Raw genomic sequence first — 27632 nt, 5'->3', positions numbered from 1 at the left:
CGCTGCCCGGTTAGAGTCATTTTTTTTTTTACCCTAACCAGCCCGCAGCGCCGGCTAACATCAATCCATAAATAAGGCACCTGCCTGGCGCTTTGGAATGGCGTTAACCGGCGGTACATTTTTTGATGCAAAACAGCGCCGGCGCTGGTTTGCGTCAAACAGTATAAATATGGGCCATAGTGCCATCCACTACAGAAGCACTGTAAAACATGTCTTCAGGCCTACCCATGGAGCTGTGTATACAGTTTTATACTGTCATTTCGACATGAAATATAAACCTTTTACAGGCCTAAACATTCCTTTTTAATAGTTGTAATCCACCCCTAAGGTAGTAATTAAATAACCATTTGGCAGGGTGCATGGGGTTTAAAAAGTATGATATGTATATTTAATGCTTTACATCTCCTGGCAGTGAAACCCCCCACAAAGTAATTTTTCTCTGAAGCAAGTGTGGTTCTTCCATAGGAAAACACTGGGTTTCAATCTGCCTAATTTCACTTTGGGAGCATCTAGAAAAATTATTGAATGACTTATTTTGATCTAATCTAAAATACAACTTACTAGTAAAGTCAGATACTTTATTAGTATTTTGAAAATTATACTTTTAGAAAGTTGTGATTTTCTAGCCAAAGCCAAATGTGTCTTTCTGCCAGTGTCTGTTCCGAGCCCCTTCCTGAGCTTCAAAGGGTTCCTTTTCTGTGACTGCAGATGTAGTTCACACCCAGGCCTGCCTCCCTTTGTCCTCCTAGTCCGCTTGGCTCCAAACCCAGTGGGAGGTTGGAGATCCCCCAGAACTGCTTCTGAGTGACTACAAAAGAGGGTTTACCTATTATCCTAGGCACACCTCTGGGTGCGCATTGGGCAATTTGACCAGATGAAGAAGGGTTCTGTCTTGTTGGATTTAGGTAGAGAGGGGTACTCTGGGATAGCTTATTGTAAAACACACAGGAAGTGCTACAAAAGTGGATTTGGTTGAACCTGGGAACTTTTACCACTGGAAGTGCTGCACTAGTCTGGATCCTGGGACCTGGGACCTTTTACCTCATTAGTTAGGGAGTTTCCCTCGCCCACAGGCTGGCAACAAGAGTTTCCCCCATCCACAGAGTGGCACCGGGCTTAAATGTGGCATTACCAGAAACCTCCTAAGAAGATTAGAAGAAGGACGCCCTGTTGTCTGAATTCTGAAGCAGTGCTGTACCTGGTTGCCTTGAAATCAGGACCCCAGAAGTGACTCCAAGAGTCAGATGGCAGACCTTTTGTTTGAGCTATAGGGACACAAAAACATCCCATAGGCATTTTCCTACAACTGGGTAGCTGACCATTTACAGCTGGGCCTGCTCTAGGCCCTGCTGCTGTAATCTGTTGGAGTGAGTCCTAACCACCAAGTGGAGCCTCTAAAGTACTGAACCCTTTACTGGGATTAGAGTGTACTCCTCCTGTTCAAACTGCAAAACCTGGGACTTAAAAACATTTTGCCAACCTTTCCTCCAAAGAACTGGCGGAGACTGGGAATGCAGTTGAGCGGAAGCTGTTGATATTGAATCACTGGTTGGATTCCACTTGGGGCTTCTACTCTCTGGCCTCCTTCATTGTGTAAGGGGTCTGTCACTGACAGTGCCAATGAAGCCACATTGCAGGGCTTTCTGGTGTCTGATGGCTGCGGGTCACTGGCCCATCCTCATTGCCATTTTGTAGTGCCATAGTGCCACCCCAATCAAAAATAAGATACTCAAACCATGTTGCTTCTTCATTCTTCGTGGGTAGGGCCCATCTGCAATCTCCAAAACAGTACTGTTATCAGGATGGCACCAACAGGTACCACAAAACCACATGCCTGCACATATGTACACTCTTCAGACTACCATCACTTACTTTACCAGGTCAAGGTGGGTGAGTTTGTCACCTGTATCATGAAAGGAAGTGCTTCTGGTGACATAGGGGGTTATTCTAACTTTGAGGAGTGTTAATCCGTCCCAAAAGTGACGGTAAAGTGACGGATATACCACCAGCCGTATTACGAGTTCCATAGGATATAATGGACTCGTAATACGGCTGGTGGTAAATCCGTCACTTTTCCGTCACTTTTGGGACGGATTAACACCTCCTCCAAAGTTAGAATAACCCCCATAGTCTGTCAACAATGAGCGGTACCCTTGCACCTCCAAACAACACTGTTAATGGAGTGCTTGCTTGGTGGAAACAGTGGTGCTTGTGCATGGATCGAGGGACATAACAATAAAAAGAAACCAATGCTGTTCAGAATTGAAACAGGCAAAGTTGCAGGTCACCATACATTCTCTGTGCTTGGCCTCACAGAGCCGATGGATACTATCTGTGGTAGCCATCAAGAACCTGGCTAATGTACCATATTACACAATTCATCATTCTGTTAACTGGGAACCTAAGAGCACATACAATTCCTGAGTGGTGTGGACTGATTGACTAATGTTGTCTCTCTTTTTGGAACATACTGCTTATTTATCCAGTATCAATGGCAGTGAACATCCAGCACCACATTGTGACGACCATCTTTGATCGACGTTGCCACCTGCAAGAGTACAGTGCACATAAATACAAATGGTCCTACACCATGAGCCTTCTCATGGGTCATGTAAATATCCTAAGTCTACTTATCTCAGCATTAGTAAAGGTGTGAGGCAAGGGCAAAGATGTCATTACCTCCCAAATCCCAAGAGAAAGAAGGAATGCCACTGCTCCATTTGAGGAACTGTAATATAAAGTCCAAAGCCAAAGTTGATTTGTCCGTTGACCACATCACATAAATTAGAAGGTTGGATTGTCCATAATCCATCACACGACAGTCACTTGTAACATCAGGGAAGATTCTCATTACCAACATTGGAGAGGCACCCATCTATTCTCTCCTGTATGACTTTGCAACATTATGCATTGTCCATGTTCACATTTTCTCACTGTACCAGCTTCAAGGTTACTTTCCCAGGCTCTTCACACGTAAAACAATAGGACATCTATTTCCAAGCTAACATTCTATGGGAACAAAGTCTGAAGGAAAGGAAACATTAGCAAGAATGACTAAACATTGTTCCACACATTTTAGTAAAACAGGCTTTGAAGGTCTCACATAGGCTAATTAAAATCAATTTAAAATTGCACATTCATTTATGTTAAACAAGGCACATCTAACATTCAGAATTATTAGTTCATCATTAATTAATCTTACCAGTGTTCATGTTACAGTGGTTTTAAAATGAAATAACTTTGTTAATACATTTCAATAGATATGATGGAGAACTAGGCCCGTATTTATACTCCGTTTGCGCCGAATTAGCGTCGTTTTTTTCGACGCAAATTCGGCGCAAAACTAACGCCATATTTATACTTTGGCGTTAGACGCGTCTAGCGCCAAAGTATGGCCAAATAGCGTCATTTTTTTGCGTGAACGCCTTCCTTGCGTTAATGAGATGCAAGGAAGGCGTTCCCGTCTAAAAAAATGACGGCGACGCAAATGCGTCGTATTTATACTCCCGGGCAAAAATCACGCCCGGGAGGTGGCGGGTCAAAAAACCCCGCATTTGCGCCACAATTTAACGCCTGGGTCAGGGTAGGCGTTAAGGGGCCTGTGGGCTCAAAATGAGCACACAGGTGCCCTCCCCTGCCCCCAGGGACCCCCCCTGCCACCCCTGCCCACCCCAGGAGGACACCCAAGGATGGAGGGACCCACCCCAGGGCCATTCAGGTAAGTTCAGGTAAGTATTATTTTTTATATTTAAAAAAAAAAAATTGTGGCATAGGGGGGCCTTATTTGTGCCCCCCTACATGCCACTATGCCCAATGACCATGCCCAGGGGACAGAAGTCCCCTGGGCATGGTCATTGGGCAAGGGGGCATGACTCCTGTCTTTACTAAGACAGGAGTCATGAAATGGCGTCTGGGCGTCGTAAAAAAATGGCGCAAATCGGGTTGAGGCGATTTTTTTGCCTCAACCTGACTTGCCCCATTTTAAGACGCCCTAACGTCATTTTTTCCCAACGCCGGCGCTGCCTGGTCTACGTGTTTTTTTTCCACGCACACCAGGCAGCGCCGGTCTGCTTGCGCCGGCTAACGCCATTCCATAAATACGGCGCCCGCATGGCGCTTCAGAATGGCGTTAGACGGCGCTAAATTTTTTGACGCTAAACTGCGTTAGCGCAGTTTAGCGTCAAAAAGTATAAATATGGGCCTGAATTTCAACATTAGCATGTGACATTTAAAACATTTCCTAATAGAGATGAGATTCATTACTGTCTATATAAAAACTATTACTTGGCAATATTAGAAATCCCCTGACGTCAAAATAAATGATTATATTCAGATTAGATTAAAATGGCTCTATCGCATCACATTTAGATCGCTAGTCTACAGTGAAGGCACTCTAATATGGGCTTTCAGTGCACTCCTTTACAGTTAACTTGTTAAAACTTCACACAACAAAATGCAGTTTGACATGTATAGATGATTACTGTGACATCAGAAGTAGCAACAACGTTCCAGCTACAGCTAGACTGTTGGCTTGACAATATTGAGCACCAACAGGAAGAGATTATGAAATATGGGCCAGATGTAGGAAACGTTTAGCGAGTCGCAAACGGCAAAAATTGCCGTTTGCGACTCGCTAAACGCGTTTCCCAATGCAGAAATGCATATTGCGAGTCGGTACCAACTCGCAATATGCATTTCAGAATCGCAAATAGGAAGGGGTGTTCCCTTCCTATTTGCGAGTCTGAGTGGTATGCAATACCATTTGCGACCGCGCAGTTACCATCCACTTGAAGTGGATGGTAACCCACTCGCAAATTGGAAGGGGTCCCCATGGACCTTGTGAAAGGGACCACTCCCTGCCCTGAAAAAATACCGAAACTAAAGGTTTCATTTTTTTTTTTAAGTGCAGCTTGTTTTCCTTTAAGGAAAACGGGCTACACTTAAAAAAAAAAAAACTGCTTTATTTAAAAGCAGTCACGAACATGGAGGTCTGCTGACTACAGCAGGCCTCCATGTTTGCGAGTGCCTATAGTCGGTATGGGGCCGCAATTTGCGACCCACCTCATTAATATTAATGAGGTGGGTCTCTGCGACCCCATACCGACTCGCAGACGGTGTCTGAGACACCGTTCTGCATTGCAAATTGCGACTTGCAATTTGCGAGTCGGAAGGACTCGCAAATTGCAAGTCGCAATTTGCAATTTTCCTACATCTGGCCCTATGTCTCAGCCGTGTGTGCATCCATGGCTTAACAGAGTACAGGAAGGTAGTCAAATAATTACTAAATTATTTACAGGAAGTCACAGAATAGAGATGAAGTATTTTTGGCAAATCAAAGATCAATTACGTTATTCCTAATTCATATGATGTACTTATCTCTGATCTACCACTGATAGCATATGAAGAAAGCTGTACACACAAAAAAGGGAATGGATTCAACTGACCTTGAAGAACCAGAACCTTATGGGCCTGGCGGCGCAGGGTACGCCTAAAATCTCCTTGGATTCACCTGCCTCAACTAACAGAGACACGGGACACTCTGTCAGGCGTAAAAGATCAGATTTTATTAGCTGCAGCTAGTACAGTTGTCCAAGAAGTACACAAGGTATGTTCTCAGGAGACTGCCACTTTACTTTGTGGCGCACAATCTTATATACCGTATAAAAACCATTTATTAACTACATACACTCCCAGAACACATAGAAAGGAGCCAGTAAGAATAATGTAAAGATAGAACAGAGCCAATAGAAATGTCGGAAAACAAGACAGCACCAATAGAAGGAATTGGAAAACAAAGTATCAAGTGACTTAAGGTTGCCTCCCCTCCAGCTGTGTTTGTCACCCCTCCCTTGAACTAATTCATTAACCGATCCACAACGAAGTTGCATGTGGTGCGATAAGTTTGTGTGCGTTTGGAGGACAGTTGTGAAATGAGAGAATACTAGCAAAGGACAGCGAAGGCCAGACGATAAGATAAGATCGGCGGAGAATAGTGTGAGCCTACAGATAGTTGAAACAAGGATTAGAAAACCAGACAGGGATTAGTGTACTCGGTCAGACCTTAATTCCAGCCTTGTAAAGATAGAGGCAGAAGGCTGTTTTGAACACCATGTTGCAGAATAAGCAGAAAAGGCAGAATGGACTTCGTTCGCTGTGCTGCCTGAGTGAAGGCAACATAAAATGGCGGCGGGCCACAAAATGGCGGGTCGATACGATCGTATTAAAAATCGAATTTCCTCAGACCCTCCTTTTGCCAGAACTCAGGCAAGATACACAAACTCATGTTAATCTGAGTCGATGTCTATGGCCATGAGGTCATCAAGCTGTTGCTGTACCATCATTTTGATATTCTCTGCTCTTTGTGACTTGGGTTTGGGAATACATGCAGTAGCACATAGGTTGCAGATGGCAGGACCGCAGTGCATACAAAGACAACAAGAGAATATAAAAGCTAAAATTACTCCAAAGAATGTCAATACCTTCCAACCCCATTTGGACAGTAATTCCCAAAACCACTCTGAAAAGGACCAATCTCCTTCGTCCTGATGAATCGACTCGGAGATTATGTGTAACTTAGAGATAGCTTGGTATACTGTCGGAGCGTCATTAGGTATGAAAATACAGCAACTTGATCCGATCAATTTGCATACTCCACCACGGTCCGCAAAAACAAAGTCTAAGGCAACACGGTTCTGCAAGGTCATAAGACGATCAGCCTGTAGTTCAGCTGTAATGTTACTTAAAGCTCCTACAGTGATGTCTATGGTGGTTTCTACGACACGAACCAATTGCCTTATATTTCTGCTGTTGGCCATTGGACCCCAGAAGGGAAGAAATCCTTTGAGGAAATCTCCTCCCTCTTGTCCTGCTGTGTCTTTCGAATCCACAATCCCTCTGCCATATCTATTTTTATGATGGTTCGCAGGAGCGGTGTATGTAGGGGGAAGAAGAAAGGCTATATAACAAGTACCAGAGAAATCAGCTGGCAACCATGTATAAGCCCTATCGTGGCAAACGAAGTATGTACCTTGAGATGGTACTAACGGCGGTGAATTCAGGGCTGAATAAACATATGTATGGGAACATAAACTTTCTCTTTGTCCGGTGTTTGGAGTTCTACCATTTATTTGCAGACAGAAATTTCCTTGTTGGGGTATGACCCGTATCGGAGGAGATTTTCCTTGCTTAACCTTATCATTGAGGCTGGAAATGTAATTAGTTATGTTCCAATTGGTATATGCTTTTCTTTCATCTATGGAAGCTTCACTTTTTTCCATGATTTTAGCCATAGCTACCATTCCCTTTATCAATAAACTATGACTGAAATCTGAACCAACACTATGTGAACTGACAGGTTGTTTAATTTTACTTTGATATGCATTATTGAAAATGACAAAATAAGCCCAAGCGGAACCTTCATAGGAGAATGGAAGAACTAAATATGGCATTCCTTTTTCTACCGTATGTGGTATGAGTCCACACACCCAACAGTCAGTTGTATTGATCACTAACTGATGTTGATGTAACAACTGGACGAAGGAATTGTTAAAGTATTCAGTTCTTCTGATGAGTTCATGCTGGGGAAGAGTGTGAAATAGGTGCGGAGAGATAGTAGAAGAAGATGTAGAGGTAGGAGAAGAGACAACTTTTTGCTGCAGAGTAATAATGATCCAGTTTACAGATGCCAAAAGAATACACGACAATATAATGACGCATAGAGCAATACTACAACGACTATATATTTCTTTACAATTATTCTTTACATTTTTACTTTCTCTTTTATCTAATGTAGCCTCCATCTTTCTAAGTGGATGCTCACGGCAATCTTCCTCAATCACTGTAGTCACGATTATCTACCGTCCTATGACACTGTGAGGTCCTGCAGGCCTATTGCCACTTACTCAGGTCGTAACTAAGACTCCTACCGTGACCCTGCAACCGGGATAGAGTACTACATAGGAGAGAAATTTACAAGTTCTTTGGTCTTGGTCTCAAATTATAGCGTTCCTGTCCAGAGGCAGTCTGGTTTTGAAACAATGTTCCTGGATTTGTCGTGTTCAAGCGACGATGCGATGGTATTGCTTCTTGAAGGATGTCGTCGTCCTCTTTCTCAGAAAGTGTTCCAATTAGACGCGCATCACTGAATGGTACAAATTGCGGAACTTTCTCACTTTCAGAGTCACTGATGCCTCTACGGACCCACTGATCGAAAGGCAAGGGCAAAGGCACTTTCTTGCAGTGCACGGCATGCACCCAGTTTTTCTTTCCTTCGACTTTAACTGCTGTTCTTGTGGTCAAAAGAACCAGGCGTGGCTCTCTCCATCTGGGCTCCAAATTTCTCTGTCGTTGGAAATTTTTCGTGCAGACCCAGTCACCTGGTCGGATGGAATGACCTGGGTCTGTGGAAGCCTCTGGTAGAGCACTCTGAACCTGTTGATGAAGAACACGCAATTTAGTTGTAAGGTCATGCAAGTAGTCAATCAACATCGGGTATGGCAAGTCTGAGTATTTCTTAGGGCGAGGAACTCCCCATACATTAGCTGGGCGACCAAATATCACTTCGTAAGGGCTAAGCCCCAAACAAGAGTGTACTGCTGTTCTGGTGGACAGAAGAGCCAATGGTAAAGCATCAGGCCAATTAAGTCCTGTGCTAGCTTGCACCTTAGCAATTTTAAGCTTCAAGGTTCCATTGTAGCATTCTACTAAACCAGCCGACTGTGGGTGATTCGCCGCGTGGAACTTCTGTTTTATGCCAAGACCTGCACAAACTTTTTGCATGACTTGACCCACAAATTCGCTCCCATTGTCACTCCAGACAATGCGCGGCAAACCAAACCTAGGGAAGAATTCTTTCAAAAGTATTTTGGCAGTTGATAAAGCAGTATTGTCCTTCAGAGGGTAGGCTTCTACCCATCTAGAAAAAGCACATACTACCACCAGAACATATTTGAGGTTGTTGCATCGTTCCATGTGAATATAATCGATCTGCAACACCTCAAATGGATATGTTGGAGGAGCAAAATGACCTGCTGGAGTTGGGGTTCCCTTTCCCGGATTGTACATCAAGCAAACAATACAATGTTTTACTACATTATTTGCACACTTTGGGATCCCCTCATTTTGCCACACTGGAGCCAGAAGTTTACATATTCCTTTTGCACTTAGGTGAGCTGGACCATGTGCCATAGTAACTACAGGTAGTACATAAGCATCTGGTAACAGCCAACGTTGATGTTCTGATAATTCAACCCAACATCCCATCTCATCTAACATTCCTGTACTTTCCTTCCACTTTCTCAACTCATTCTCCGTAGCCTCTCCTTGAATTGATTTCACACTCTCTACTGTATCTTCACACATTCCCTTTTCTCTTACGCAGTTTGCGGGACCTGCAACATACATTCGACTTGTGTTGTCTCTGGCTGTCTTTTTCGCTACCTCATCTGCAAATGCATTTCCTCGACCAACATCGTCCACAATCTTTTTGTGTGCACTACACTTCACGATCGCTATCTGAGTAGGCATTGTAAGTGACTCAAGAAGTTCAGTCACTAATTGACCATGTTGTATCTTAGTACCATGGGAAGTAAAGAATCCTCTTTCCTTCCATAAACGCCCAAAGTTAAACGCTACACCAAAAGCGTATTGGCTATCAGTGTACACGTTTACTCTTTTTCCTTTGGATAACACACACGCTCTAGTTAAGGCTATCAATTCAGCTGCCTGAGCTGAATTATGTCTAATGCGTGCTGTCTCCACAATCGTATGCAAAGTAGTAATAGCGTAGGCTGAAGCTGTATCTCCATTCGGGAGCTTGAAACAAGAACCATCTACCCATAGTGTTCCATCTGGATTCACTAATGGCGTGTCTTTTAGGTCAATTCTACCCTTAGTCTCTTCTTCAGTACGGAGAAAACAATCATGCTGTTCAGAGACATCTCTCTCTTCTGGAAGAGGCAACAAAGTAGCTGGATTCAGGGTATTACATCGTTTGATGTGTATGTGACTAGCCAAAAGCGTCAGCTCATATCCGGACAACCGAGCACTCGTAAGATGCTGCGTTTTTGTCCTATTTAGTAAAGTATCCACTGCATGTGGCACCATAACAATGAGAGTATTATCTAGCACTACTCCAGCAGACTGTCGAATAGAAATTGCTGCTGCCGCTGTCGCCTTAAGACAACTAGGCAATGCTTTAGCTACTGGATCTAACATAGCTGAGAAATATGCGCATGGTCGCTGTTGATCTCCAAAACGCTGCGTTAAGACTGACAATGCACAACCCTCTCTTTCGTGGACATAGAGCGTAAAGGGCTTACTGTAATCAGGAGTACCCAATACAGGAGCAGAACACAAAGCAATACGCAAATCAGTAAAACTCTTCTGACATTCGTCAGTCCACGGAAGAGGCTGAGGCGTATCTTTTAAAGTTAGCGCCAACAGCGGTTTAGCCAATAAAGAGAAACTCGGAATCCACTGTCTACAATAAGAAGTAATGCCCCAAAAAGCACGTACCTCTCTTTGTGTGGATGGCACTGACATTTGTGCAATTGCCTGAATTCGTTCGGGGGTCAATCGTCGTCCCTCCTTTGACAAGAGATGACCCAAATAAGTCACCTCGCGACAGACATATTGTAATTTAGAAGGAGAAACCTTGTGATTTAGATCAAACAAATGACGCAACAGTGCAACGGTCACGTTTTTGCAAATCTCCTCTGAATCAGCGGCAACTAATAAGTCATCCATGTACTGAATGAGAGCGGCACCGGACGGTAAGGAAAAGGCATCAAGATGACATTTTAGAGCTTGACTGTAAATAGAGGGACTTTCACAATAACCTTGAGGTGCGCGTTTAAACCGGAAGCTTCGGCCTCCGAGGGAAAAACCAAAAATATCTCTACTCTCTTCGGCGATGGGAATACTAAAGAAAGCATTCTTTAGATCAATAACTGAAAACCAAGTCGCTGTAGAAGGTATCATCGTCAACAGAGCAGTGATATCTGGGACTACAGGAAACTGCGGTACGACAATCTTGTTTACCTCCCGAAGATCAATTACAAAACGATAAACAGGAGGCTGAGAAGGATCAGTGCGTTTAAGAACCGGAAGAACAGGACTGTTACATGTATTTCCTCTCGTTTCCTCAACCACACCCTTCTGAATCAAATCATGGACAATTTCCAGAAGTGCTTTCTCACCTTCAGTAGAGATTCTGTATTGCGGAATACGTGGCATTTCAGCATTGGGCTTAAGAGTAACAACATAAGGTGGGATCTCAAGACAACTAACGTCATTCGGACCCGTAGCCCAAAGCGTTTCGGGAAGAGAAAGCAATTCAGGTGGGAATTGATCTTTTGATAAGTACATTGGACTAGTCATTTTCTGTCCTAGAGTGAGGTATACACCAGAAGGTGAACAATATATCGTAGCATGCATTCTTTTTAATAGATCTAAACCCAACAGATTTTCACCACAACCATTCGTCAGAAGAAGCGGAGCTTCTAAATCATAAGGGCCTATTGAAACAGGCAAAGGGCAAGAAACTGGATTGCGAACAGGGGCGCCAGAAAATCCTACAGATACATTCGTTAAGCCAGACAAAGGTGCGCCAGGGAGTTTAGAATGAATGATAGAGCTTCTCATGGCACCAGTATCTAAAAGAAATGGCTCTGAAACACCCATTGTAGTGACATTAACATAAGGTCCATTCTGATCCACTGGAATTGACGTAACCCCCTTACTTTGTCCATGGCTGTCCTATTCAAAATGAAGACTTTCATTCCCTCCTTCAATATACTGATCCTCACTGTAATACTGTGTAGACCTAACATTTTGCTGGTCAAAGTAATTTCCGGAATTTGGAGGAACAAAAGAACGCTGCTCTTGGGTTAACACACCTCGACCTCTACCTCTATTTGCTGACTGAAGACCACCACGACCTCGTGAAGCAGATGTTGCTCCATTACGCTGCAACAATGCCGGACAATTGTTCTTAAAATGACCTTCCTCCCTACAATAAGCACATTGATTGGGACCTAGCAAAGGTCTTGGAATGAATGGTTCAGGCTTTTGATACAACCTCTGAAACTGCGGAGGCTGTTGAAACTGAGGCAGAACATAACGAGGAGGATAAGCCTGTTGCAAGAGAACTTTAGTTTTTAATTCTTTCGTCTTTTTCTCTTGTTTTTCCCTTTCTTCTTTGTCTCTATTTTCATAATATTGTGCAGTAGCCAATATCTGGGCGGAAGAAGAAACTGCCCATGAACTCTCGGAGTCTTTTAGCTTGTGTGATAGTTCAGGAAGCAAGTTATATACGAACTTATCCACAAATAATCGCTGTCCCCCTTCTGTAGCCATATCTTGACCACTGTGATCAATGAATGTCTCCTCGAATCGGGTAAAGAAATCGGAAACACTTTCATCTTTCTTTTGTTTACATGCTGCTAGCTTATCCCAATTAACTCTCAAAGCATGCATCATTGTTTTCATTAATGTAATAATCCTACCAGGGAGTTCTGAGATCAAAGCGTCGGGCTTTGCACCACCTACTTGACCTCTATCTGCGGCAATAATAGCGTTCCAATCGCCGCCTAATTCTTGAGCGTGATCCTCTCTACGAATTTTAGCCCATATTGTCTGTGGAACTACATTTCCCATCAACATGTCAATATCTGCTAGATTCATAGTACATGCATCAACTGTTTGCAACAACTCTTTATAGTAACCAGCAGGATTTTTGCGTGGATCTGGTAGTGACTGTTTAAGTGCTAAAACTTCAGACCTTTTCCAGGGGACATGTATCCATATGCGCTGAAAATGCGCAGGAATAGCTGGATTAGCACCTGCTGCTGCAACTTCTTCCTTCCATATTGGAGAAACCTCTCTCATGGGATAGTTTTTCAGTGCTGTCCTAACTGAAGGATCAGAATCAGGAAAAGTCTGTGAGAACAATAGGGATCTGAAAGAAATAAGTGTTCTGACAGCGTTTTCAACCTTAGGACCCACAATAAGTCCTTTGTCAAAGTCAGCCTGAACATCTAACAGATCCTGTGGGACCGAACCCAAATTCATATCCTCCCATTCTTTAGCGAGAGTATCGCACATAACTTTAAAAACATATCTCTGCGTAGGTGCATTCCGTTGCAGAAAGGTGGACATAATATCAGACGTACTATATTGGGGACCCTTCTTGATCCATCTACAAGCAAGTGAGTCCAATTTTTCTCGCTCTTCGGAGTCTGGGAATTGACTACGAGACTGTCTTCGAGAAAAAGCTGGAGACACGTTTAAAGCTTCAAAGAAAGGTGATAAGAGACCAGAGACAGTATCTGCAAATCGCTTACGCATAGATGGAGAATTTGACATAAGGATAGGGGACAAGGTATTAGGTGAATTAACTAAAGGAGCATTAGGAATTGCCAAAGGAGCAGAAGGCAAAGGAGTTAAAGGCAAAGCTGGCATAGGCAATACTTGAGGAGGCAAATGTGGAAAAGCTGGAGCAGGCGGAAGCACAACTGGCGGCTGAACAGGCTGTAACATCGGGGGTGCATTAGCACCTTGTACATAGGGCGGAGGCAATTTCAATAAGTGGGACATTAAGGAATCTTCCTCAAAATCTTTTCTCTTATCAAGGGAAGAGATAGGCAACGTCGGATAGCATTTATCTATTGCCATTCGATGCTGTCTGTCTGAAATTTCCATTGCATTATCTATTTCATCATCTTTGAATTGCTGAGCAGCCTGTATAATCGTCATTCCCTGTGTTTTCCTATCTCGTTTCGCTTGTTTAATTTCTCTCTGTTTGGCTTCCTTACGCCAAAGGCGAAAAGAGTCAAACATTGCCGGCCGGGCTTTTCTTTTAAATAACGTTGCTTCTAAATTATCTAGCACATCAGTTTCGAAACTACCATTTTCTGGCCATTTTAAAACACCATCTTTCTTTGTATATCGGGTCCATGTCTTATTAAAGGCAATAGGACCAACACCATGTTTAGAATAGAGCTCATATGTGGGAGTTCCAACCGAAGGAATCGGACAGGAGTCCTCAAGCTGGGAGTCCCTATTACAACCAAAGCAACAAAGTTTTCCAAACTTAGTCAGACCAGACATCTCACGATTTTTACTGGCTGTTCACAAACATCAAGGGGGTAAAACTTTCAGTTTACACAGCACAAATGCACTTACCCCTCGGCTTTGGCCACTGCAATGGCCAAATCTAAGGACCTAAGGACAAAACAAAGACCAAAATTTGTGGGCGCGACCCACCAAATACTTAACTAAGGATGTCTTCTTACACCAACAGAGGCCCGTCTATCGTCTCGCTTTACCATACATCATCAAAGAAAGGGCCAAGGCAGGGCGGCAGTCAGGGCAGCAGTCGTCAGTAGCCGTCAGGAAGGAGTAACCGCGCTGAAAAAGACCTTCGGACCACTTCGACATACAGGGGTCGCTTGACGTGGCTCGCGATTCCTCCAGAATTTTCTTGCGGGGTTCCTCACGACCTTCAGGCAGAACCGGTACCGCTGAAGCCGCCCCACGTTGGGCGCCAGTTGAAGAACCAGAACCTTATGGGCCTGGCGGCGCAGGGTACGCCTAAAATCTCCTTGGATTCACCTGCCTCAACTAACAGAGACACGGGACACTCTGTCAGGCGTAAAAGATCAGATTTTATTAGCTAGTACAGTTGTCCAAGAAGTACACAAGGTATGTTCTCAGGAGACTGCCACTTTACTTTGTGGCGCACAATCTTATATACCGTATAAAAACCATTTATTAACTACATACACTCCCAGAACACATAGAAAGGAGCCAGTAAGAATAATGTAAAGATAGAACAGAGCCAATAGAAATGTCGGAAAACAAGACAGCACCAATAGAAGGAATTGGAAAACAAAGTATCAAGTGACTTAAGGTTGCCTCCCCTCCAGCTGTGTTTGTCACCCCTCCCTTGAACTAATTCATTAACCGATCCACAACGAAGTTGCATGTGGTGCGATAAGTTTGTGTGCGTTTGGAGGACAGTTGTGAAATGAGAGAATACTAGCAAAGGACAGCGAAGGCCAGACGATAAGATAAGATCGGCGGAGAATAGTGTGAGCCTACAGATAGTTGAAACAAGGATTAGAAAACCAGACAGGGATTAGTGTACTCGGTCAGACCTTAATTCCAGCCTTGTAAAGATAGAGGCAGAAGGCTGTTTTGAACACCATGTTGCAGAATAAGCAGAAAAGGCAGAATGGACTTCGTTCGCTGTGCTGCCTGAGTGAAGGCAACATAAAATGGCGACGGGCCACAAAATGGCGGGTCGATACGATCGTATTAAAAATCGAATTTCCTCAACCTCTGTCCTCAGTCACCAGTGACATGATGAAGCCGCAGCAGGTAAGTCGAAATCAACTTCTCTATTCCGTCTCCTGCTCTCTCTCAGGTGAAAGCACACATCGACTGAACATTCTAAACTATTACAATGCAGTGTGAGGGGAAATAAAGTGGAATGGGTAGTGGTAAGGGGAATAGATAGGAACTGCTGTGCATTTTAACAAATACATATAAGAAACAACAGAAACAGTGTCGAAAGGCTTTACCGAGAAGAGAGGAACTAACTAGGAGAGTCCTCTGTAAGTAATAGAAAATAGGGACTCGGAGTGCCAAGTGATAATATTGGAGGGTCAGTCAGCTGCGATCACAATGAAAGCACAAGAGATGAACAAGAGATAAAGGCCCTCATTCTGATATTGGCGGGCGGCAGTCGCCGCCCGCCAATATCTGGCCGCCGAATGACCGCCCGCGGCGGCCATTCCAACTTTCCCGCTGGGCCGGCGGGCGCCCTCCAAAAGAGCGCCCGCCGGCCCAGCGGGAAAGCCCCTGCAACAATGAAGCCGGCTCCGAATGGAGCCGGCGGAGTTGCAGGGGTGCGACGGGTGCAGTGGCACCCTTCGCGATTTTCACTGTCTGCTAAGCAGACAGTGAAAATCTTTGTGTGGCCCTGTTAGGGGGCCACTGCACTGCCCATGCCAGTGGCATGGGCAGTGCAGGGGCCCCCAGGGGCCCCACGGCACCCGTTCCCGCCATCCTGGTTCTGGCGGTGAAAACCGCCAGAAACAGGCTGGCGGGAAGGGGGTCGGAATCCCCATGGTGGCACTGCAAGCAGCGCCGCCATGGAGGATTCCCTGGGCCACGGGTAAGCCGGCGGGAAACCGCTGGTTCCCCTTTTCTGACCGCGGCTTTACCGCCGCGGTCAGAATAGCCCTGGAAGCACCGCCAGCCTGTTGGTGGTGCTTCCGCTGCCCTCCGCCCTGGCGGTCAGAGACCGCCAGGGTTGGAATGAGGGCCAAAGTCACTTAATGCAAATGCAGTGGAGGCTCTGGCTTTCCTAAATGAGAAGATTGAATCCTTTGACAATATGAGGAGGAGCACACATTTGAGGTTGCTTGAAAAAACAGAGGAACTCATACTGGAGCACTTCCTAGTGAACTGGAGCAAGTAATGTTTCATGTTTGAGTTGATGGGTCTACCACCCAAGGATTCTAATGTAGTGATTTGAAATGCTTTCAGATTTTCCAGTAGGCCTCAGAAATAAGACTTTGGTTGTAGTGGTATTGTGCTACTGGTGATAAAATTGGTCAAATGGAAGGATAGGATTCTGAGTAAGGCATTTCTAAAGAAAATGTTGCTTTGGAATACCGTTTGCTGTTTTTTCAAAATCTATATCTGGGTACTTTGTGGAGGAAGAAGGCCCTAGCGTGGTCAAGCATGACTTAGTGGCAAGAGGTTTTATAGTTTTGTGGACTTACCAGTACAATAAAGAGAACACAAGTGAAAGAAATTTATATTTTCCAGGGCTGACTCAGAAAGAGCCTTTTTGGAAAGTTTGGGCCGATGTTCTTGATGACTTTATGAAAATAGGTAATTTCAAGGTACAGTTAGTGTTAGGCTCTGGATGCCTTTCCAAATGGGAAGAGGGGTGTATCCTCGGGGTTGAGGCAACATGTGCAATCCCAGCAGTGATGCAAAGTAACACTTCTCTTGGGAGTGAAAAAGGGCATCTATGGGAAGTAGACTCTTTTCTCCCATTGCTTCTGTTATCTCTCTGCTTTCCTCTACACTCCAATGGACTCTGCGAGCTACAATGACTGCTACAGAGTCTAAATGTACTCAGAATGGTTCACTCATTATATTCGTATTTGCCTATTTTGATGTATCTTTAGCTGCAGGTTTGTAAGCTGGTTCTGGAAGCTATTAGGAGACTGCCGGGCATGCTATTCCAGCATAAACATAGTGGAGTATCCTGTCTAGCGGACTGATGGTCTGCCCACTCTATTTAGAGGTGGGCGGACTGTCATGTTTCCTCCAGATGTGCGTCTACTGGCTCCTCTGGAGGAATCCTAAACCAATGGCTCAAAGGAGTTTTGGCAGTTTGTCTAGATGTATTAGACTATCTATCCTAATTAGAGTGGATGCTCTGATGTACTTTTTTCAGACTGAGACTTCAAAGGGAATGCTGGTGATCCCGAACTGAAAATAAATAAAATCAAAACCTGACAACTAAAAGGTTAATTTTTTTTTATTATTTTTTTTAAAGTAAAGTCCCACTTTGGAAGTTTGTTTTTTAAAACAAAATTGTCCGCTGAGCAGCCACTTGTAATATGACAGCCACTCAGTAAGCATTCACCCCCTCATTATGAGTCTGGTGCTCCTAGGACCGTGAGACTCGCGGTGGCAGTCTGACCGCCGCCAAAGCGGTTGGACTATCGCTTTGGCAGGGGTCAGACCACCACATTATGACCATGGGGAAAGTACCACTGTCAGACCACTGGCACCTCCACTTTGTCTGGTGGGGCCAGCGGTCCTAATCCGCTAGGGCAGCGCTGCCCTGGGGGGTTAGGAGTCCCCTCTCTGCCAACTTTTGCATGGTGGTCCAACTGCCATTTAAAAGGCGGAAGAGACGGGGTGCAGTGGGGCCCAGTGGGGGCCCCTACTCTGACCATCCACTTGGCAGTGCAGGGGCCCCATGGACAGCCCAGTCGCACTTTTCACTGTCTGCTTAGCAGTCAGTGAAAAGTGCGACGGTTGCTGTAGCACCCTATGTACTGCAACATTGCTGCCGGCTCAATTACGGAACTCTGTTTCTGCTCAATGACTCAGGGGCCCCAAGAAGGGGCCATGGAAAGGTCACTACACTGGTGGTGACCTGACTGTGGGAGTTTGGAGGGCAGACTTTTCCGCCCGCCATACTCGTAATTAGGGGCTCAGTGCCTTCCGGCAAAACATCTCTCTGATAGAAACTTTACAACCACTAGTGGCTTTGACACCAGCAGTAGTGAATCCTCGGAGAAGTGCATTTTAAGTTCAAGCTGTACCAAAAATATAAAAGTAAAGACTACAACAAAGTAAAAAAATTAGAAAAATAAAGGAAAACGTATTGAGGAGATTCCCACAAAGATCATTGAAATAGACTAGGTGGCACTTGAGATATGAAATGTTAATGTTGTAAGGCAAAATGTGCCAGGAAAAAGTAAAACACTGATCAAAAATCACTTTTCATTGTTGACCAAGCATTTGGTGCGATTGCAGGCCATTCCCAAGGAAACGGAGGGTGATACACCAAGCAAACTGTCCTAGTCAAAGCTTTTACTTTCATTCTTAGTATCTGAAATGAAAGTTCAGTGAGGCAAGGCCCGATGCTGTAGCTGGTGATGGTCCCTCAAAGTTAGGTACATCATTGAGGTTCCATTGAAGTCATTGGTTTTGTTCCAGAAGCCAGGAGTTTTTATAGAAACCAAGGTCACTTCACAGGTCAGATAAATATGGTACCTTGCCCTGGTCCAGACTGAGACTACAGAGGGTGGCTGGCCAATTGTCATGTGGGGGAGGTAATGATCTGTTCCTACCTGGCCAGACTAGGTCCACCTTATTTCGAGATCTCTAGCCCTGCAGAATGCACTGAAAGTTTGGTGAACAGCCACCATGTTTCAGGTGCTGCTTTTGCTTTTCAAAAGCAAACTCTCAAATCTAGAGTTTGTTCTGGAAGAAAAATCAATGATCCTATTACATTGGAAGTTTTCTCCCAGGGTATGGAGTAATTTTTAATTTGGTTTCAGTATGGGAATGCCAGAGTTTCCATGGTGGTCCTGAGCTGAAAAAAACTTACATCACAGTGTCTGCTTTTCTAAATATGTCAGATGGTCTAATACACCTACAATGATGACCCCAGCTTCTCTGGGCCTTCAATCTACATTTCTACCAGCAGAGCCAGTGTGGATGTATTTAAAATTGTGTTCTCAAATAGAAGTCTACTTTGCATCTCCAAGTCAAAGGAGCTAGAATAATAAATCAGTCCTCTGATCAGTCAAATGTTCCTGTCCACTCCAAGACATCTAATACATGCTAAATGGTCAACAATGAACATCCATCTACTGCTCCTAAGCCGAAAGGTAGGCTTTTGTCCTCTGACTGAGTCATTAACTCTTCCAGCCAATTATGTAAATTCCAGCTCTGGGAGGCTAAGCGGCAAAACTGATTTTAGCTAGATTTGGCTCAACACAAAGTACATTTGAACACAGCTACTTTTCCCCTTAATTTATCAGAAAGCTAGCATTGTAGTGAAATATTGTTTGCTTTTTATTTCACTCTGAGAGCACTGTAACCACAATATGCAGTGTACCCTATCTTTAAATAATGTAACTGTGCCCTGTAACATTACAAGGCACACTTAAGAAGTGACTTATCTATATACAAAAAAAAGCTTTTCCTGCATGGTAAAGGCACTTTTCCCTGCCATGCATCACTGTAGTGTATTTAAACAGCAGGCCTGCTGACATACTTTTCTCATCTATGACGTGGTGTAAGTACTTCTATAACACTGGAGCATTTTAGGTTACATTTACAGTGGACCCGTAGGGAAGTTAAATAGGTCAAACAAGGAATTTAATTAACAGTACATGTGTTGGATCAGTTACATAATATCGAGTCTAACAATATTGTGATACAGAAATATCATGTCAAAAATAATGTTGGCACAAATATCGTCTCCCTATAGTGATAATAGTAAGTACAAAAATATTGAAACAAACATATCTTTCCCACTGCTATTATAAAAAATAAGACAAAATGCTGTTTTTCTATCAATAGACTGTTTAAAATGGCAAATATTAAGTATGTTAATACATAACTTTAATATAATGTGTATTAAATACATTTAAGTAACATTACATATTAAGAATATATTATTATATGAACAGAAAGACAGAAATGCATACATATATGTAATAATATACCACTATTATTAAAACATTTATTTTAGATTATCTACTTTTTTGTACTTTTTTCAGTTGAATACTATTAAAAGATACATTTGTATTTTTATAAATTAATACACAAAAAGTATAAAAAATGTAACATAATAAAATATAAAACATTGAATAACTTACCAAAATAATTAAAATAAAAAGAACACATTTTCGAAAAATAGTATATATCATTTTATATATTCATCAAAAAAAGCAAAGTTTAAAGGGACGTTATAGTTAGGGAAATAGATTTTTTTTTTAAAACATAGGAATTCACTTAAAAACAAAAGGTTACAGGGATGTTATAGTTAGGTTCTAAATTTACTCGCACAAAACCATAGAAAATCAGCAGTTGTAGTTAGGGTTTTTTCAAATAACTATAACTTGTGCCCAAAGGTAACTATAACTCACGTGCCCGGCATGCACAGTTTTGTCTGCTAATATTTCATTTATATTTTTAATGATGGTATAGAAGTTGTCATGAGTGCTGCAGTATCTGGGGTAATTAGCAGTGCATGGCGAGGGCATAAGTATAGTTACCTTAGGGCGTGAGTTATAATTACTTTAAATAACTGCTGAATTTCTGTGATTTTGTGCAAGTAAACTCAGAACCTAACTATAACATCCCTGTAAATGTTGGGCTTTTAACTGAATTTCCACTTTTTGTTTAATTCTATCTCCTAACTATAAAGTCCCTGTAACCTTTGTTTTTTTCAGTGAATTTCTGTGATTTTTTTAAACGTAAAGGCACTACCTCCCCGGGGCTGTCAACAAATACAGTACACCCCCCCCCCCCGCTGCCCCAGGGATCACCTCCTCCCCAGGGCTGCAATAAACAAGCATTTGCAATGCAGTGGGTCTTGCGTTTGCTCGAGTTAGAGCTATTACTGTTGTAAATTCCTAACTGGACTTTTTTTGCCACATAAGTTGAAAATGAAAAGTAAAACAGTTGACATAAGCAAGTCAATTCAAAGCACCATGGCCACCATGAGCATGAGTGTTATTAGCTCCCTGCATGAATGTCTAGAAAGGATCCCAGCTGGGATGAAAGGTAAACCACAACTGGAACCAAAACTGGAAGAAGGGCCATCACACGCAGTAACAGGATAAAGCGTGACTTAGGGCCAGATGTAGCAAAGGTTTTTACCCATTCTGTGTCTATGGGAAAAAGTGTTTGTACATATGGCCCTTAGTGTGATAGCCAACAAAAATGTTCACTTATTGAAATTCCTTGATAGGGAACTCAGCACACAAAGGAAGGACATTTCACAAAAAGCACCAATAAAAATGATGCATTTCAGACAAGCACAACAAAGAATGAAAAGCAGTAGTTGGTGTGGTTAAAAGCCCACAGAGCGATTACAACATGCCTGCGCACTTGTACACTTGACCCTTAAAAGTGAAGGGCATCTGTTTCGGACCCCTGAGCCTCGTGGAACACCACCTCCCCAGGGCAATGCTAGTTGGAGGCAATAATGGCCCTGGGGATCGTCACCCCCCCAGGGTCATCTCCTGATGTGTTCCGGGGTGCCCACTCCGGGGACATAGCTGTTGCTGACAGCTCCCACCAAGCAAAGCAACCAAAGTCTGCATTCTGACAGTGGGAGCTGTCAAACAGTACTGCTGGCAGAAAGCAGAGTTTTCATCTGTTTCCCTGCATGCAAATTGGCATTGCAATTGTCTCTCCATGCAATGACCTGAAAGTGTCACACTGGGCTACCGTTACGTTCGGATGTCATAGCCATGTTTTGCCACACAGCACAAGAGAGTCACTGATGGCCTGCTGGTAAAGCGCGTGGACTGTCTCCCTGTAAGTTGAACGTTCTAATCCTGGTAGCATGTCTGTTGATTTACTAGTTTTATTTATATTAAAGATGCATATTGGTGCAGCGTTTACATATTTTTCCCATCACACCTTTCAGTTTGAATGTCATAGCTATGTTTGGGTACTATGTAATAAAGACTTATCTGTGGCTTAGTGGTTAAGTTCTCAGGTCTCTCCTCAAAGGTTGAGGGTTCCAGTCTATGTGTGATAGAGGTAATTTCTCTGATTTCTTTTCATCAAATTCAAATATTTAAGATACATACCAAAAGGTGATCTCACTCTTTTTAATTGACAAATGTATTTTACTTTTCAATTTGGGTCTGGAAACATCTCGTTCTAAGTATATTATTCATCAAAGCCTAAATCTCTCACTCTCCTTCTCTCCCTCTCTTTTTCAATCTCTTTCTCCCACTCACACACACACACCTAGACCCTTACAGATTCACTCACAGACCTACTCAGACTCTCACACAACCACTCACAGACCCACTGAAACCCTCATGCACCCACTCACAGACCCACAGAGACAGTAACACACTCACTCACAGATGCACTAAGACACTGATGCACCCACTCTCACACCCAGACAGATACTCTCACAACTACTCTCACACCCAGATACATCCTGTCGCTCCTATTCTCACACCCACAGAGAGAGGCCATGGCCAACTCTGGCTTCACACGTGCAAAGGCCGTGCGCAGCTTGGGGTTGGGTGGTTAGGGGAGTTGTCCACAGCGTCTGGCTGTAGACCAGGACCTGCAGCAAACACCCACTGCACAAGGCCTGTGGCCAACCACCAAAGACCGTGTGTGGCAGTGGTTGGATTAATGTATAGTAATGAAAATTATTTTACATTAAAAAATCATAGACATTCACTAAAAAAACAAAGGTTACAGGGACGTTATAGTTGGGAAATAGAATAAAAAAAAACATAGAAATTCACATAAAAAAACAAAGGTTATAGCGTTGTTATAGTTAGGCTGACATTTTAAATCATAGACATTCACCTGTTATAGTTAGAGTTATCTCAAATAACTATAACTCATGCCCTAAGGTTACTATACTTCGCGTCCTCGCCAGGCATTGCTAATTAGTCCTCAAATTACTGCACTTGTGAAACCTTTAATAACATCATTGATAATATCAATGTAATATTTGCAGTAAAATGTTTACTGAAAATACTGTGCATGGTGGGGGAATGAGTTATACTTACCTTAGGGCACAAGTTATAGTTACTTGAGAGAACTCTAACTATAACGGGCGAATTTCTATGGTTTTCTACTTTTAAAATGTGAGCCTAAGTATAACGTCCCTGAAACCTTTGGTTTTGAAATGAATTTCTATATTTTTTATAATATAATAGTAGATAAAAGTTAAAAATAATAATAACGTTTGGTAATAATACCATTAAAATTCATAGGGGTGATATTTAGGGCCTTATTACGAGGCTGGCAGTCTAAAGACCACCAGCCTCACGGTTGTGGTCAGACTACCATGGCTGTCAGGGTCCAACCTCCACATTACGAGGTTGGCGGGCAGACCCTCCAACCTACCACTGTCCCCGCCAGGATCAGTGACCCCGATGGGCTAAGGCGGTCCTGATTGTAATCAGCCAGGGCAGCGCTGAACTAGGCACCATCATGCTGATAACAACCTTGTTCTCTGCCAGTATTTTCATGGCGGTATGAAAGGCTGGGAGAGAACAAGTGCAGGGGGCTACTGGGGGGCCACTGCACTGCCCATTCCTGTGGGCATGGGCAGTGCAGGGGTCCCCCTGCCCAGCACCCTTGCAATGCGCACTGTCTGCTGTGCAGACAGTGTGCGTTTTGAGCGTGCTGGTGTCACCTGCATGCAGCAGCATTGCCGTCAGTTCTATTTGGCAGGCAATAATGCTGCCCCACTTTTACCTCTGGGCTGACAGGTGGAAATCTTGGTTTCCACCGGTCAGCCTACTGAAAAAGTCATAATGTGGCCGATGGGGAGGTCACCAGCACTGCGGAGACCTCCACATCTGGAGTTAGGTGGATGGATATTTCCGTCCGCCAAACTCATAATCAGCCCTTTAGTATTAACACTCCAATCGATGCAGCAGCAGAGAAAATATTGGACTCTGAAGTATACAATTTACTATTCCCACTCCAATGTATACAGCAGTAGGGAAAAAGTTGGACTAGAGAGGGGTAACATTTACTATTCCCACTCCAGTCTGTGCAACAGTAGAGAATATGTTGAACTTTGGAGGGTTCAAAATTTAGTGTTCCCATGCCATTATTTGCAACAGTAGGGAAAATGCTGGACTCCGGAGGGGTTAAAATTACTATTTCCTCTGTAGTCCAGAAAGTAATTCACTCAAAACACATAACCTAATTTAATAACTCAATTAATTCACAAAAATATACACATTTTAACATAAAAATAATGTATGTAAATTTAAAAAACAATTAAACATTGTACATGAATAATCATTTGTAAAATAATTAATAACAAATAAAATAATGTTAATAATTGATTATTTAATTAAACTCCCACACTATACTCCCACCAATGTAGCAGTCCAAATTAAAATATAGTTAAAATAAATAAAAAACACAAATTACATATTAAGAAATAAAAAAATTAATAAATAAGTAATTTGTTGATAAATAATTAATACTTAAACAACTTACTATTAAACTACGAAAGCAACGACCAACAACTAATATGTAATATTAAAAGCATAGTTATTAAACTGTTAACATAATTTTAATTAAATTAAATATTTTTATACAAATTAATAATTGATTGATAACAAATTATTACTTAACTTACCTCCCTATACCCCTCCAAATACAACAATCTGCATCTAAGATATAGATCAAAAAGTATAATAATTACACAATATACATATGTAATTATCAATTAACTAATTAAAAAATAATAAATAAGTACTTAATAAACAATTGTTACATACTTAACTTCCACCCTTTACTCCTAGAAACCCAACAACCCACACCTAAAATATAACTTTAAAATATAATAATTACACAATTTACATATTTAAATATCAATAAGTATTAATTATTTAATAATTAATGATTACATAATAATCAAGTATTACTTAAATAACCTCCCGCCCTATACCTCTACAAACCAAACAACCTGCAAATAATATATAACATAAAAATATCATAATTACACATTATACATCATTAGTTATCATTTAAATAATTAATCATATTTAAAATGGAAATATTAATTAATTATACTTAATTAATTTTAAACCCTTTACCCCTGCAAACCACACAACCTGCTGTAACACTACAGGTTACTATTAACAATTAAATTATTAATTATACCTAAATTAAAATTACAAACCATTGTATGAATATAAGCAACAATTATACAAACAATATTAAACATTTACAATTGAATTATGGCTAAAACACAGAAAGATAATTAAAAAACAATATTTATTACAATAATATTTTTGAAAATAATATTAACAACACAGATGTTATTGACAGCGATATTAAAAACACAGATATTATTGAAAACTAAATTATTGCCTAAAATTGGATTTTAATAGCAACAATATTTCTGTATCACGATATTAAAGACTTGATATTTCTGTGACTCAATATTTTTCATTTGATATTTTGTACGGTTACCGTTTTGTTTAGGGGGAAGTCCAGACATGTTACCACTGTTTTGCAGTCATACTGAGTCTTAAAGCGAGCCTCATCAGGCAGACAACAATTGGAGGACCATGAAAAAACTGGAATAATTCCTCACACCATCCATTACAGACGTTTTGTGACACCCTATCCGAGAGATTAAAGGGTTTTTTATTCTTGGTTTACAATTTGAACAATCTGGAGCTGAGGGGAAAGCAGTGTGGATAAATTCCTATATTCCTTCTCGTATCAATGGCCATAGTAGAAATCGCAAGATTGTGGAGGCCCCATCAGTTGGAAAATGTGTAGATGAAACTGAGAATATTATGGCTTTGTAAAGTCAAGTGACCCAAATTTACAGCAGAACTGCAAAAAATGTATGTGCGTCATCTTGCACCTAATATATCGAAAGAGATTGTAAGGAAGTCACATTCTCTCCACAACTGTCTGTTTTACAGCTATCTGACTGAGATCTATGCTTAAAAGGAAAGAGGCAGAGATGGCTCGAACTGAGTATAAATTACAAATTGATGTATGTTTCTAGGTGGAAACTGTGTGAATACTCAGGTGAGAACGCAAGTTGCAGGAAGAAGGGGAGTTACAAGGGTAGTATGTTGGACTGGGGTGGAACCTTAGAGGTCGTCTAAAGATATTTTGGAAATGAGGGTTGGCTATCCACATCTATTAGGGATTAGTATGTTACTCATATTTCTCAGTATGTTCCACGTGTGCAGAACAGAATTAAAAAGAATTTGAAAAACAATTTCCCAGATTTAGGAGGACCTAGCTCCTCCTTGCGGCACATTAGCATCATTTGTTTTTACATTAATGTGGCCCAAAGAGGCCAAATTCGCCACGCCGTATTTACAAAGTGATGCAATGCCTCCATTGCACCACTTTGTAACCCCTTGCGCCACATTAAACCTGCACCAGGCATCAAATGGTGCAGTGGAATCTAACAGCAGCTATTTTTAACGCCTGCACAGAGCAGGTGTTAAAAGAGAGTACCATTGTTTTCAATGGGCCCCTTTGTCCTCTGCAGGATTAGCACTGATATTTGGGCACTAATCCTGCACAGTACATCAATATCTATACCATTTGGGGAAGCCCTTTTACCCCTGCTGTATGTGGGCCAAATTCCAATTCAAACATGTAGATATACAAAAGGGATGAATACATATCTATTTTATATCATGACTTTAAAACTTTAATGTTGTTTCCAGTGAAAGGAGACAATTGTATAAATAATGAGATAACGGGAAACGTTGACAACAAAACTCTTGCGAAAGTGAATACGATCATCTACATATAAACATAAGGTCAGCCAAGAGTTTTGTGTATGGTTAAAGTAAAAACAAGGATTAAAAAATGGATAGTGGGCACATAAAAGAGGTGTGATGTTATACACATGGAGCTTTTTGGGATGGGTTGCAATGCATGCATGCACCGCTTTGGGAAGATAGACTAAAAAGGTGCATCACCGTAATAGAATGTGAATTAAGCATGTATAATTAAGCATGATTTCATGACCATGTCATGGATATTTTTGGCATGGATAATGATGGAAACACTACTAGAGTGTGGATTAGATGTAATGGTGAACAGGGTCTGGAGTGGCCCTGGTGGCAATGACTGTTATATGACCTGGTAATTAAGAATAGTGAGTAATATATTGTAAAATTGTATATATAGGCACTGTTTCCAATGTCCTGAAGAGGCCAGAGGTTGAAAGGCCGAAACGCGTCGACTATGTTTTTAAGGAGTGTTTTCTGAATTGTGGAATGATGAAAATGGGACTGTATCGCATATAAATATCAGGAACAAAGAGCCTAAAAAGGGTGGTACTAAACATCATTACCTCATTT

This window comes from Pleurodeles waltl, chromosome 10 (assembly GCF_031143425.1).
Source record: "Pleurodeles waltl isolate 20211129_DDA chromosome 10, aPleWal1.hap1.20221129, whole genome shotgun sequence".
Classification (NCBI taxonomy): domain Eukaryota; kingdom Metazoa; phylum Chordata; class Amphibia; order Caudata; family Salamandridae; genus Pleurodeles; species Pleurodeles waltl.
This window is presented reverse-complemented; position numbering follows the sequence as displayed.